Source organism: Podarcis cretensis, assembly GCF_951804945.1.
Source record: "Podarcis cretensis genome assembly, chromosome: 17".
Lineage (NCBI taxonomy): Eukaryota > Metazoa > Chordata > Lepidosauria > Squamata > Lacertidae > Podarcis > Podarcis cretensis.
In genome coordinates, this window is record NC_137187.1 from 32,710,020 (window position 1) to 32,723,265 (window position 13,246).

The 13,246-nt window shown below is 49.9% G+C and overlaps 1 long non-coding RNA gene across 1 annotated transcript in view; it reads left to right on the forward strand.

Annotated features, from left to right (window-relative positions):
- Nucleotides 1–3,829, forward strand: part of LOC307206562 — a 96,246-nt gene extending 92,417 nt beyond the window's left edge. The window contains exons 2-3 of the long non-coding RNA XR_013834344.1: nucleotides 1,893–2,043; nucleotides 2,864–3,829. This is a non-coding gene — a long non-coding RNA (uncharacterized lncRNA). The remainder of the gene's footprint in view (nucleotides 1–1,892; nucleotides 2,044–2,863) is intronic.
- Nucleotides 3,830–13,246: the final 9,417 nt, after the last annotated feature.

The following is a 13,246-nucleotide window of genomic DNA, read 5'->3' on the forward strand; positions in this document are numbered from 1 at the left end:
CCTTACCTGCATCTGGAGAGCTTGCTCTCATTTGCTTGGCACCTAAAGGTGTATAATGAAGGCACCAGGTGAGCCTCACTTGAGAAAATAAAACCCCTTTTATAAAACTTCCTCCTGTTCTTGGTGCCCGCTCGTGGACCCACAAACATGGCACCTCTTCCTTCAGCCCTTTTCTTGGAAATGCAGACAGAGCACTGCAAGAAAGAGGGAGAGAGGCAATGTCTTCTGCTCCAAATCTCTCTCACTGTGTGTGTGTGTTGTGGGGCAGGCGGGGGGCAGAGAGAGTTAAAGGCCAAAGGCATGGTTATAGAAGATACCTTTTCACCTGGTGCCTAAAAACATATGGTGATCGTGCTAGTTTAACTATACAACTGTGAAGCCTCTTCTATCTTGGTAACAGAGGATAATTTGTCTGTGAAAGAAAGAGTTCTGTGTCTTGTCAGGGAGATTGAGAATCTTAAGTTCCTCTTATGCTTTTATCCTTTTTTTTTTTGGGTTATAGATCACTATTTCCAGATTCATTTCTTTTTTTTTAACATTTCAGTTTAATATTTGTTATAAATGAGGGGCAATATCTCCTTTTCAAGGGGAATTAAGCATAATGTTTGTGTTGTAGTTTATCTGGGCCTGGGGTAACTTCTGTTTCTGCTTGTCATGCTTTCATATTGTAAAAATTTGGCCGTATCTGCCAAAGGTCTAGGATACCATTTTTGAATAATGGGGTTGGGGCTCCCTCAGGGTGAACCCCCCACCCTCCAGCTCTCATTCCCCAGCCCCCAACCCAGGGTATCGGGGGCATCATTCGAAGCCTCCATAGCCTCATACTCCTTCCAGTATTGGAGGCAGCCTAGCTTACCTCAGAGGGTTATTGCCAAGATAATTTGGACAGGGAAAGCACACCATGTATACCACCTTGAGTTCCTTGGAGGAAAGGTGGGGTGTTCAAGTGAAAATAAAGCACCACGGAAGACCCCCTGAGAGTACAAATGTGTTTTTTGGAAGTTGCCTAGAGGTGGTGAGTTAGCCAGGTGGAAAGAGAAGGTGTAGCCCACACCCTCAGCGCCTAGGGCTTGCCGATCGAAAGGTCGGCGGTTCGAATCCCTGCGGCGGGGTGCGCTCCCGCTGCTCGGTCCCAGCGCCTGCCAACCTAGCAGTTCGAAAGCACCTCCAGGTGCAAGTAGATAAATAGGGACCGCTTACCAGCGGGAAGGTAAACGGCGTTTCCGTGTGCGGCTCTGGCTCGCCAGAGCAGCGATGTCACGCTGGCCACGTGACCCGGAAGTGTCTCCGGACAGCGCTGGCCCCTGGCCTCTTAAGTGAGATGGGCGCACAACCCCAGAGTCTGTCAAGACTGGCCCGTACGGGCAGGGGTACCTTTACCTTTACCTTTAGCCCACACCCTAAAATGAAAAGGCAAGAACTTTCAAACCACTGGAACAGATAATACACAATGACTAAAGGTGGAACAGCCAGCCAGCCAACACCTTGGGCAGGGAGGTGAGTTTTCATGAGGTGGTAGAAACCGGATCACAGTCAGGGCCCACTTTATTCCCTTTGATTCCCACAGCGATGCAAAGCTGGGGGTGCGAAACTGTAAGGGAAGCCTAGATCCAGCTGCCCTGGCCCTCCTGGTGAGGGGTAAATTAAGGGGCAAGGCAGGTGCTTGGAAGTTGGATGAAGATACCAAGTGTTGATATGGGCCTGAGAGAGAGAGAGAGAGAGAGAGAGAGAGAGAGAGAGAGAGAGAGAGAGCCCCCAGTCCATTGGGTGAGGCCTTGGCCAAGATCTGACTTCACAATGGGCTGCAGAATGTTTTGTTTCCCAGGAAACCAGGTGAGTTGTTTGAAAGGATCCTGAGATCAGTTAAAAGCTCATTCAACTGTCTCCTTCAGATCAATTGACACCAGAGATGCCTTTCTGCTTTAGAGAACTGTCTTTTTTGGATCAGTTGACATCAGAAACATCTCTCTACTTCGGACAACTACCTTTGGCTCAGTTGAAAGCCCAGAGAATGGTCGTCTGCCTCCCCTGCTGCCACAGAAGGTAAGGTAAGCGGGGAAGAGGGGAGACATTATGAAGCCTTGTTCTTCCCAACCCCATGGGCAGTTTTTAAAGATGCTCCTTGGTTTTTTGACCTTCATAAATTCCATGTTCCCAGGGAGTGTTCCAGTTATTTTTCTGAGTTTTTTTTGTTTGTCTCCATCCAAATGGCAGGAGAATTACCACCTCCCTGACCTGCCCCCCCAATCAGTGAAATGCTGTCCTGGCTGGCAAAGGGCCATTGCTCAGTAGCGGAGCCTGTCTTTTTGCATGAAAAATCCCTGGTGGCATTTCCAGGCAGTGCTGGGAAGGCCTCCTAGTTAGCTGCCTCTGCCAGTCAGTGTAAACCATAGGGAACTAGATGTGCTAATGTGGTTTGAGTCAGTAGAAGACAGCATCCTGTGTTCTCATTTAAATCAGCCCTTTGGGACTGTGAGGACTAGAATCTTATATTGTATTTAGGCAGGGGAGAAACTAGGCTTTATTTTCCCCAGGTCAAAGACCCAGTTTGGCACCCCGCCCCCATGCACATGGGACTGGGAAGGAAAGACTCCTGCCTGAGGCCCTGGAGTGCCACCTTCCAGTCAGCGTGGAGGTAGACCAATGATCTTACTGGACAAAGCAGCTCCTTAAGGCTCCACCAAGGGTGACTCTTTGGGCATTGCTCCCAGTCCAGGAAGACAGCGGGATCCATCTCTCCTTGAAAGGCAGAACCCAAATCTTCTTTAAAAACAAAACCTACTTTAGCTGTGTTGTTTCTGAACTCTGGTGGGATTTGGCGTCTATCTGATGTTCCTCCCCTTTCTGCCTTCTTTGTGCACAGCTGCTTATGATGGAGGCCTCTCACCTGCGGTTCCTGCACATCCCAACTGTCCTTCCCCAACCTTGGAGAGTTTCTAAAGATCCCAAAGAAGGCTGCTTCTCCTGCTCAAGTGTAGACCCTCCAGACTGTTGTGCAGGCCATCGCCTCGTCGTGGGTCCCTCTCCCCAGCTCATAGGCCTCGCTCAGGTCGGACAATTGGAGGACAGCAGCAGATGAACCCTGCAGCAACTGGATCATGCCCAAGGAACCCTGATAGAGTGGCAGCCTGTTCTCAAAAGGGCCTACAAGCAGCATGGCAAGAGGCCAGTGATAAAAAGGGAGACCATAAAACCACGTTTCCTCATTCAAAGGTGGGAAACTGCACAGGCCAGTCCTGGTGGGTAGACTCTTCCTCCGTCTTGTCTCTCTTCAGATCCACAAGTGTTCTACCACTTCGTCAGCACTTCAGAAGTGGCACCCCAGGTATATAAGTTGGTGGCGTCCAGCCCTTCTGAAAGGAGGCAGGGGCTTAAGCCACAAATGGAATCGGAGCCAGACTATTCTGTATGTGGCTGTGGCACATTCATCCTCCACTTCCCTGCTTTTTCAGTTATGGATGTTTCTTGCTATTCGACTGCTTGCTGTCCAGCTGTGGGTGAAGCTTGACAAGATGCCTGCAGCCTGAGTTTGGGAAGGTTTTGAAGCTCCCACCACAGTCCTCCACCAAGAGAAGCAGACAACAGCCACCACATAAGAAGGGAGCAGCCCCCCTAAGAGATGAGAGCATCTCTACACTCCCAGAGTATCTGTTTCTTTAAAACATATTAGCATTTTTTTCTTTTCTTTTATTAATATTTTCATTTATTTTCCAAATTACAGTAATAAAAATAAAAAACCCAATTGTCCAACAACAAACAACTAAAACTTGTCCTGGTATTTGTACAGACTTGTATCACTGGAATAAAGTTTCATTGAATTATTCCAAAAGGTCTCATTCAGTGGTTTCCTTCTGTGATCAACCATTGTTTCTCAACCTTGGGCCTTCATCATCCCTGACCACTTGGCCTACTAGCTAAGGATGAAGGGAATTGTAGTCCAAAAACAGCTGGAGGCCCAAGGTTGAGAGACACTGATCTAAACAATTCATATACTTAATAAACATTTGCCAGGTATCGTAACATGAAAATTTATTGTGTTTGCCTCTAGTTGCTCGGACCTAACAAGTCAGTTTCTCAGCCAGTACTACTGACTACACTCTAGCATACCAAGGTTCAGTGTTCAGATCCTCCCCTTTCTTCCAGGATCTGGGTAATCTGCATCCATGCAGGTGTTAACAGAAATGTTAGAAGCTCATTATTTGGCTAACCTTGAGTGATGAAGAGTCTTAATTCCTAGCAGCACCAGTGCAGGAGACAATTTAACCATCATGTTACATACCAAGTTAATTTTTTTAAAAATACATTGCTCCAGAAAGTTTTAATGTTATTGAGGTGCCACTACATATGAATATAAGTACCTTTAGCAGTACATTTCCTCCAACAATTGGGGCTAATTTCTTTAGCTATCCGGGATAGCCTTATTGGTACATAATGCCACCTAAGCAATAACTTTAATGAAGACTCCCAGATTATGACAGAAACTGATTTCAGTGTCAGACTACAAGGCAGGCTATTTTTCATTAGGTATGTGAATTTCTAAGGGACACGGGTGGTGCTGTGGGTTAAACAACAGAGCCTAGGACTTGCTGATCAGAAGGTCGGCGGTTCAAATCCCCGCGATGGGGTAGCTCCCGTTGCTTGGTCCCTGCTCCTGCCAACCTAGCAGTTCAAAAGCACGCCAGAGTGCAAGTAGATAAATAGGTACCGCTCTGGCGGGAAGGTAAACGGCGTTTCCGTGCCCTGCTCTGGTTCGCCAGAAGCTGCTTAGTCATGCTGGCCACATGACCTGGAGGCTGTAAGCCGGCTCCCTCGGCCAATAAAGCAAGATGAGTGCCGCAACCCCTGAGTCAGTCACAACTGGACCTAATGGTCAGGGGTCCCTTTACCTTTATGTGAATTTCTAGGTCCATTGTCCAGGACATTCTTGCACTTACAAAAGTGCCATATTCAGGGGCTATTAGCACTCTAAATTGAAGATGCTATCTCCTTAAACAATTGAAAAGTTAACAAAAATGTGTTCTAACATTGTCAGATTCCTGTATGCCTGGACAGAGAGATCTGGTTTTAAAAGTAATCCTAACAGCTGGTTAAGGTGATACCACAACCATCTGAGGGACGCGGGTGACACTGTGGGTAAAAGCCTCAGCGCCTAGGGCTTGCCGATCGAAAGGTCGGCGGTTCGAATCCCTGCGGCGGGGTGCGCTCCCGCTGCTCGGTCCCAGCGCCTGCCAACCTAGCAGTTCGAAAGGACCTCCAGGTGCAAGTAGATAAATAGGGACCGCTTACCAGTGGGAAGGTAAACGGCGTTTCCGTGTGCGGCTCTGGCTCACCAGAGCAGCGATGTCACGTTGGCCACGTGACCCGGAAGTGTCTCCGGACAGCGCTGGCCCCTGGCCTCTTAAGTGAGATGGGCGCACAACCCCAGAGTCCATCAAGACTGGCCCGTACGGGCAGGGGTACCTTTACCTTTACCTTTACAACCATCTGAGTGTTGTAGACTGACAAGGAAAAGTTCCCTCCATGTGGGAATACCATTTACATTAGAATCTTTTTAAAGTAGAGTCTGTTCCCAACTGCTCCAATGCTGCCATGCCCCCTGCCTCCTGAAAAGACAAGGTGCAAGGGGTGAGAAGAGAGATCAGCGGGACTAGCTTAAAAAACTTTTGATTTCCATATGGTCACTGTAGCATATAGGAAGGGGTTTGTGCCTTAGCAAGCAAAGTAAGTGAGAAAAGACCTGCTCTAGAGATTGATTCTGAAAGTTCTGTTTTCACACATGGCTTCCCCTTCAGCTAGTGGATTAGTGCCATCAAGTTTTTCAATTGAAAAGCATTATACTGCTGCATCATACGGGACGCAGGTGGCGCTGTGGGTTAAAGCCTCAGCGCCTAGGGCTTGCCGATCGAAAGGTCGGCGGTTCGAATCCCTGCGGCGGGGTGCGCTCCCACTGCTCGGTCCCAGCGCCTGCCAACCTAGCAGTTCGAAAGCACCTCCGGGTGCAAGTAGATAAATAGGGACCGCTTACCAGCGGGAAGGTAAACGGCGTTTCCGTGTGCGGCTCTGGCTCTGGCTCTGGCTCTGGCCAGAGCAGCGATGTCACGCTGGCCACGTGACCCGGAAGTGTCTCCGGACAGCGCTGGCCCCTGGCCTCTTAAAGTGAGATGGGCGCACAACCCCAGAGTCTGTCAAGACTGGCCCGTACGGGCAGGGGTACCTTTACCTTTACCTTTATACTGCTGCATCACACTGCTGACTCATGTTAAGCTTGAGTCCACAGTGTGAAAAACACACACCAAGAAATAAACACTAGAAAGGGGCAGGATTAGACACGTACGCACAAAACATTTTTTTTTAAAAAAATCAGGACTCCTTGTGCTCTGCTCCCCCTTTCTTCTTGCCCTCTGCGTGCGCCTCAGAGCTAGTGCATCACACGGGGCTTGCAGGGCCTTGCAGAGCCAGGCAGAGGCCTAGGTCAGGAAGATAATGTGCCCCACCCCTTTAACTGAAGTCTTATAAATAAGTAAGTATATAAATAATTTTTGTGAAAGTTATGCTGACAAATAATTTTATTTCAAGGCTTGAACCGTATCTGCATATAAAGACAAAATGGAAAATATAGATATACAGTGGTACCTCTAGATGTGAACGGGATCTATTCCGGAGCCCTGTTCGCACCTGGAAGCAAACGTAACCCGTGTCTGCGCGTTTGTGCATGCGCGGGTCACGTTTTGGCACTTCTGCGCATGCGTGTGATGTCATTTTGAGTGTCTGCGCAAGCAGTGAAACCCAGAAGTAACATGCTTCTGGGTTGCTGCTGAGCGCAACTCGAACGCGCTCATCCCGAAGCACATTCAACCCAAGGTATGACTGTACAATAGTGCTTTTTAAAAATGCATAGGGAATATATGCTGACCGAGGCCCCCTTTGGAATCGGAGGCCCGGGCCAAGTGGCCCCTATGCCCCCCCCCCCCTGTCTGGGCCTGGGGGCTGGATCTCACCAGGGGCAGCCTCCCCTCCTCCTCACCCACTTTTAGGCAACCGCTATGAGTTGCCCAAGGGAGGAGCTTGGCAACAGGGAGTTCTTTGCAACTGCAGCCACTGTGGAGACAACCGCAGGCTCATCCTCTTCCCCGAGCGCGATGGCAATGGCAGGGAAAATCGGGACATTCTGGGGCCAGGTCAGAAGCCGGGATGGCTTTCATAATCCCAGGACTGTCCTGGAAAATCGTGACACTTGGAGGGTATGATAGTACATGGAACTGAACCTCCTGATGGGATGATAGAGGCCTGCAGAGATCAGTTGAATACAGTGGTGCCTCGCAAGACGAAAAGAATCCGTTCCGCGAGTCTCTTCGTCTAGCGGTTTTTTCGTCTTGCGAAGCAAGCCCATTGACGGCTTAGCGGATTAGCGCTATTAGCGGTTTAGCGGCTTTTAGCAGCTTTTAGCGGCTTATCGGATAAGCGGTTTAGCGGCTTAGAAAAAGGGGGGGGAAAGAAAAAAAAAACCCGCAGGAACTCGCAAGACATTTTCGTCTTGCGAAGCAAGCCCATAGGAAATTCGTTTTGCAAAGCACCTCCAAAACGGAAAACTCTTTCGTCTAGCGAGTTTTCCGTCTTGCGAGGCATTCGTCTTGCGGGGCACCACTGTATGTAAGGGGTGAGATGTTTTTTCAGGTATCCTGATCCCAAGCTGCACATATCTTTTCACACCTTGAACTTAGCTTGGTAGTTGACTGGCAGCCAGTGCATTTCTTCAGCATAACACGGTGGTGACAGTGTTTTGGTGAGAAGCCGAGCTGCTGCAATCCACACTCGGCACATTTTCCGGGCCAAGTCTACAGGCAAAAGGAAATGCTGGTCTAGAACTTTCTGCAGCCAGCCCGGCCCTCAGCGCTGCTGCTGAAGGGCGAAAAAGGAGCGGCTGAAGCTTTGCCCCGGGATCCACACTGAAAATAATGAGCTTTTACTTTTATGTCAGCACCACAGTGCTGTCAGAGGAAACAGTAGCGCAGCTATTTTGAGAAACCACCACAATTTAGGTAAATCATGCAGTGCATTCAGTTGTGTGTGTGTGTGTGTTGGGGGAAGAGGACTCTACACATATTTTTTGATTCTGAATTGAACACTTTTTCATATCAGTCTGGTGTGGAAAACAGCTTGAAGCGCTGAGTTAAGTCTGCTTCCAATTACAGGCCTTTGTCCTCAAATGTAAGTCTGGCTTTCTCAGGTTGGTTGCGCTGTGGGGGGGCGGGGGGGGGCAGTACGATTATGAGTCTGCTGTCTGCATTCGATGGCCGTGGTGAAAACTGACAAACCTGCTCTTTCTAGCTGCTGTCAGTGGCCTCTGAGAAACAAGTCAGGTATCCTATCTGATGTAGCACTCTCCATCACTTGCTGCTTGGCAGGGCTTAATCTGGACGAGGGCTCCTCCGACCTACTGCAGTAGGTCTGTAGCTACTGTTCAGTAGCAGCGTGCATCTGAACATCTGCAGAGAGCCTTTGCCTTCCCAAAGAGTTATGGGGATTGCCACCCATGCCTTTGTATTAGAAAGAATGTTTCCAGACCAGAGGATGTGGTTTTCAGGCAGGCTTGAGCACCAGGCTTTGAGATACGTAATTCTTTTTTTTTCCAAATTTTATTTACACTTTTCAAGTTTATACATTTCAGTAGTTTTATACATTTCACTCATTTTTTTTTCTTCTTCTTTTTGGGCAAATCATTGGTTTCTTTTAAGTTACATTCATAGAATCACATTATAACATCTCAGTTCTCCTATGGTGAAACATGTATTTATAAATAATAATAAAACAAAAATAAAAATTGATTCATTCGTATTCCTTTTATACTTGACTTCCCTCCCCTTCTTACTTGGGTCCTCAGTTTTACTTATTTGAATGCCTCTCTTAACACATCTCTGAGTTTGTTTTCCTGTTTTTCCACCGCTGGTTTTGAGTGTTAACTCGGGACAGATTTTCAGGGCACTATGTTATTTCCATGTGGATTGCAACAGTCACGTTAGTTCACCTATGTTTTAAACTGTGGTTTAGGGGGTGAAAGTGCTTGGCTCCTCCCCTACTGCTGTGCTACGGGAAGGTAAACCATGGTTTGGCTTGGTGTTATGTCTAAACTTGGACTTATGGTTTGTTTCCCCCAAACAAACCATGAGTGGTTAGCCAAGAATAAACTTTGGTTACTGTCAGGGAACTGCCATCGGAGAGTCAGGTGGTGGAAGGGCTCCAGAAGGCTAGGAGACCCTCGCATGCTGAGGAAGGAACCAGCAGGGGGAGAGAGAGAGTTCCTGCAGAAACTCAGTCGGAGGGAGGGCTCCAAGATACTTCCAGTGAGAACAGCGGAGAGGTCTCGGTACCTCCGTTGGGGACGCCTACTCCGCGCAGGAAACTGTCACGCAGAGAATCCAGAAGGAGAGTTTCCGTTAAGGAACTCTTATGTTGGCGTAAATTCCGGAAGCGCCCACTGACGGATTCTGCCAGCGATTGAGGTAGCCATGCATCCATGGCTCCGCAGACTGGGAGAGTTTAGAAACTGATTGCATGAGTTTGAGAACTCAACCATTTACGCACAAGCAGTCCCTTAACCCATTACAGCAATCCGTCAGTCCTTGACGCTGCGTGTGCGAAAGAGAGGCATCATGAGCAACCCAACTGGAGACGGAGCAGCGGGAGGAGCTGGAGCGGGACCAACTCTGGAGGAGAGAAACAGAGCGTTGGAACACCAGCTGGCACTGCTAACGGCGCGTCTCGAGGAGAGGAGAGCTCAGGATGCACGGGGGAAGCCCACCCCCATCGCAAGGAAGGTACCGGGGTTGGTACAGAAATTCGGGGGGGGGGGGACCCAAGAAGCTACCAAGCCTTTAAGACAGAAATGCAGTACGCCCTGAACCTGCAGTTTGATGATTTTGCCGATGAGGAATCGAGAGTGGCTTTTGTGATTGGGCACCTCGAGGGAGGAGCTAGAGAATGGGTGAGGCCCCTGATGGCATCGAACAATGATGCCCTAAAAGACTTGAGGAAATTCTTTATCGCGATGGACTTGATGTTTTCCAGCCAGATTGAACAGGGAGCGGTACGGAGACAGTTAATGGCTTGCAAACAGGGGAATCAGTCCGTCCGAGAGTATTGCCCACAGTTTACCATGCTCATACATAAATTGGGGTGGGACCTGTCTTCTGACCCGATTCAAATGCTGTTTGAAGAAGGGCTAGCCCTGGCGGTGAAAGATGAACTTTCCCGCGTGCCCCGTCCGGAGTCCATGGATCAGCTGACCAAATCGGCGCTTGCGATTGGAGCGCGCCAAGAGGCAAGGGCTCTGGAGAAGCGGGAAGGGAGAGGAGAGCGTTGGAGTGATTTCCGCATTCCTGAGATGCCGGAGCAACCTTCCCCGCCAGTGGAACCAATGGAGATTGGGACTGCGCGCGCGCGCGCGGAATTTCAAACGTCAACGAAGGGCAGAAGAAGGAGGGGAAGAGCGCCAAAAAATGCTTCCTCTGTCAACAGCCAGGACATTTTGCCAGAGTGTGCCCACAAAGGAAGGGATGGCAAGGAATGGTGGGGGCTGTTGGGACTGAGGAGGAGGGGGTTAAGGAGCAGGTAAAAGCCAACGCCTGGCTGCCAGCGACAGGGCACAGCAGCCAGGCCAAGGATCAGTGAACGTGCCCAAGCCTGAACCCCCAAGAGCGGCTCTAGTCATAGAAGTGCTGCTAGAGCTACCCAATTGACATCCACTCACGATAAAAGCCCTGTTAGACTCAGGCAGCTCCTGCAATTTCATGAGTAAGGAATTTGCATCAGAGCACCAGATACAGACGCTGCCCTTAAGTAATTCCTTGCAGGTGACCACGATTGATGGGAGGGAACTTCTGGGAGGGGAAGTGAGCCAACAAACGGTCCCCATGACAATGAGGGTGGCAAGGCACATGGAAGTCATTGCATTTCACGTAGCCACCCTGGCGGGGCCGCCCATCATATTAGGAATGAGCTGGCTGGCGTTACATGACCCGCTAGTGGCATGGCACCAGCGGACAGTCTCTTTTGGGTCAGCTCATTGCCTAGAACACTGCAAGGGAAGAGAAACTCAGGGGGTGGCCAGGGCAAGCCTGGCAGGGACGGTGGTGGGAGAAAAGGGAGAAATACCACCACAATACGCAGACCTGAGTGATGTCTCCAGCGAGAAGGAAGCAGATAGACTGCCCCCGCATAGACCCTTTGACTGTCAAATTAACCTACTCCCGGGAGCCCAGCTACCAGTAGGCAAACTGTACGCTATGTCGGACAGGGAGATGCAGGAGTTAAGGGAGTTCATAGACAAGAACCTGAAACGAGGGTTCATCAGGGAGTCAAGAGCGGTGGGGGGCAGCCCAGTCTTTTTTGTGGACAAAAAGGACTCGAATAAACCCAGGTTGGTCGTGGACTTCCGGGCCGTCAATGCGGTGTCAGAACCAGTGGCCTTTCCCATGCCCAGGATTGACGACATTCTGACCAGGGTGAGGAAGGGAAAGATTTTTACCAAGCTGGACCTGAGGGGGGCATATAACCTGATACGGATGAGGAAGGGGGATGAATGGAAGACCACCATGTTCACCCCCTTGGGGGCCTTTGAGTATCTCGTTATGCCCTTCGGTTTACAGGCGGGCTCAGCATGCTTCCAATCCTTCATGCATCACGTCCTGGGACCTCTGCTCTATAAGAACTGTGTGGCCTTCTTAGACGACGTGTTAGTCTACTCAGAGAACGAGGAGCAGCATGTCCGAGATGTCCGGGAAGTCCTAAGCAGGCTGCAGGCAAACCAGCTGTGGGTAAAACTGGAGAAGTGCCAGTTCCATACCAGAGAGGTGGAATTCCTGGGGTACCGTTTGTCAGACAAGGGATTGGCCATGGATCCCAGTAAAGTCCAAGCGGTACTGGAATGGAAGACACCCAGAACCAGGAAGGACGTGCAGAGATTCCTGGGGTTTGGAAACTTCTATCGGAAGTTCATCAAAAACTTTGCCCACTTAACGGCGCCCATCACCGATTGTCTCAGTAGTAAGAAGAAATTTGTCTGGACGGAAGAGGCGCAGCGAGCTTTTGAACAGCTAAAGAAAGCGTTCGCGTCGGAGGAACAGCTCTTGCACGTAGATCTACAAAAGCCGATGAGGGTAGAGACGGACGCATCTGATCGAGCTGTAGGGGCGGTGCTTCTCCAGCCGGGAAAAGATGCGTCGGACTGGAGACCATGCGCCTTCTTCTCGCGGAAGTTGAACAAATCCGAAAGGAACTACACAGTGTACGACCGGGAACTGCTCGCCATTCATGAAGCGTTTCGGCGGTGGCGACACCTGCTGATCGTAGCGCAGCACAAGGTCCAGGTGTGCACGGACCACAAAAATCTGGAATATTGGAGAACGGCCCGAGTACTGAACCAGAGACAAGTGAGATGGGCGCAGGAGTTCTCCAAATTCAATTTTGAGATTTGCTACGTACCGGGACCAGAGAACGTCAGAGCGGATGCTCTCTCTCGAAAGCCAGAGTATATGGAGGGGGAGGGAGCGCCCGAAGAAAGGCATATTATCCCAGAGGACCACTGGGTTTGTGGAGCAGCATTGGTGGGGCAAAGAGAACTGGTAGAAGGGACAGAGAACAATGAATATGCCCAAGATAAGCTCAGAGGGCTCAGGAGAGCCGGGGAGAACACAGGGGGGTTTGAAGAAAGGAACGGGGCGTTGTATTACAAAGGGGCATTGTACATACCGGAAGGGGAATTGAGGGGTAGAGTACTCAAACAACTACACGACAGCCCCACCGCAGGGCACTTTGGGCAACACAAAACCATGTGGTTAGTTACCAGGCAGTTCTGGTGGCCCAAGGTGAGGGAAGATGTACGAGAGTATGTAAGGGGGTGCGACCGCTGCCAACGAGCAAAGGGGGAGAGGGCGGCACCAGCGGGGTTGCTGGAACCATTACCCACACCCGAAAGGCCATGGGAGGCAGTTTCCATAGATTTTATGACAGATTTACCAAAATCCAAGGGAAAGACTGCGGTAATGGTAGTGGTAGACCTGTTAACCAAGATGTGCCACTTTGTAGCTTGCTCACATGCGGTGACGGCGGAAGAAACCGCCAGGTTGTTTATAGAACACATTTTTAGGTTGCATGGCGCCCCCTTGAGGGTGGTCTCCGACAGAGGGAAACAATTTACGTCCAGGTTCTGGAGGAAGCTCATGAGCTTACTGCACGTAGAGGTCAATTT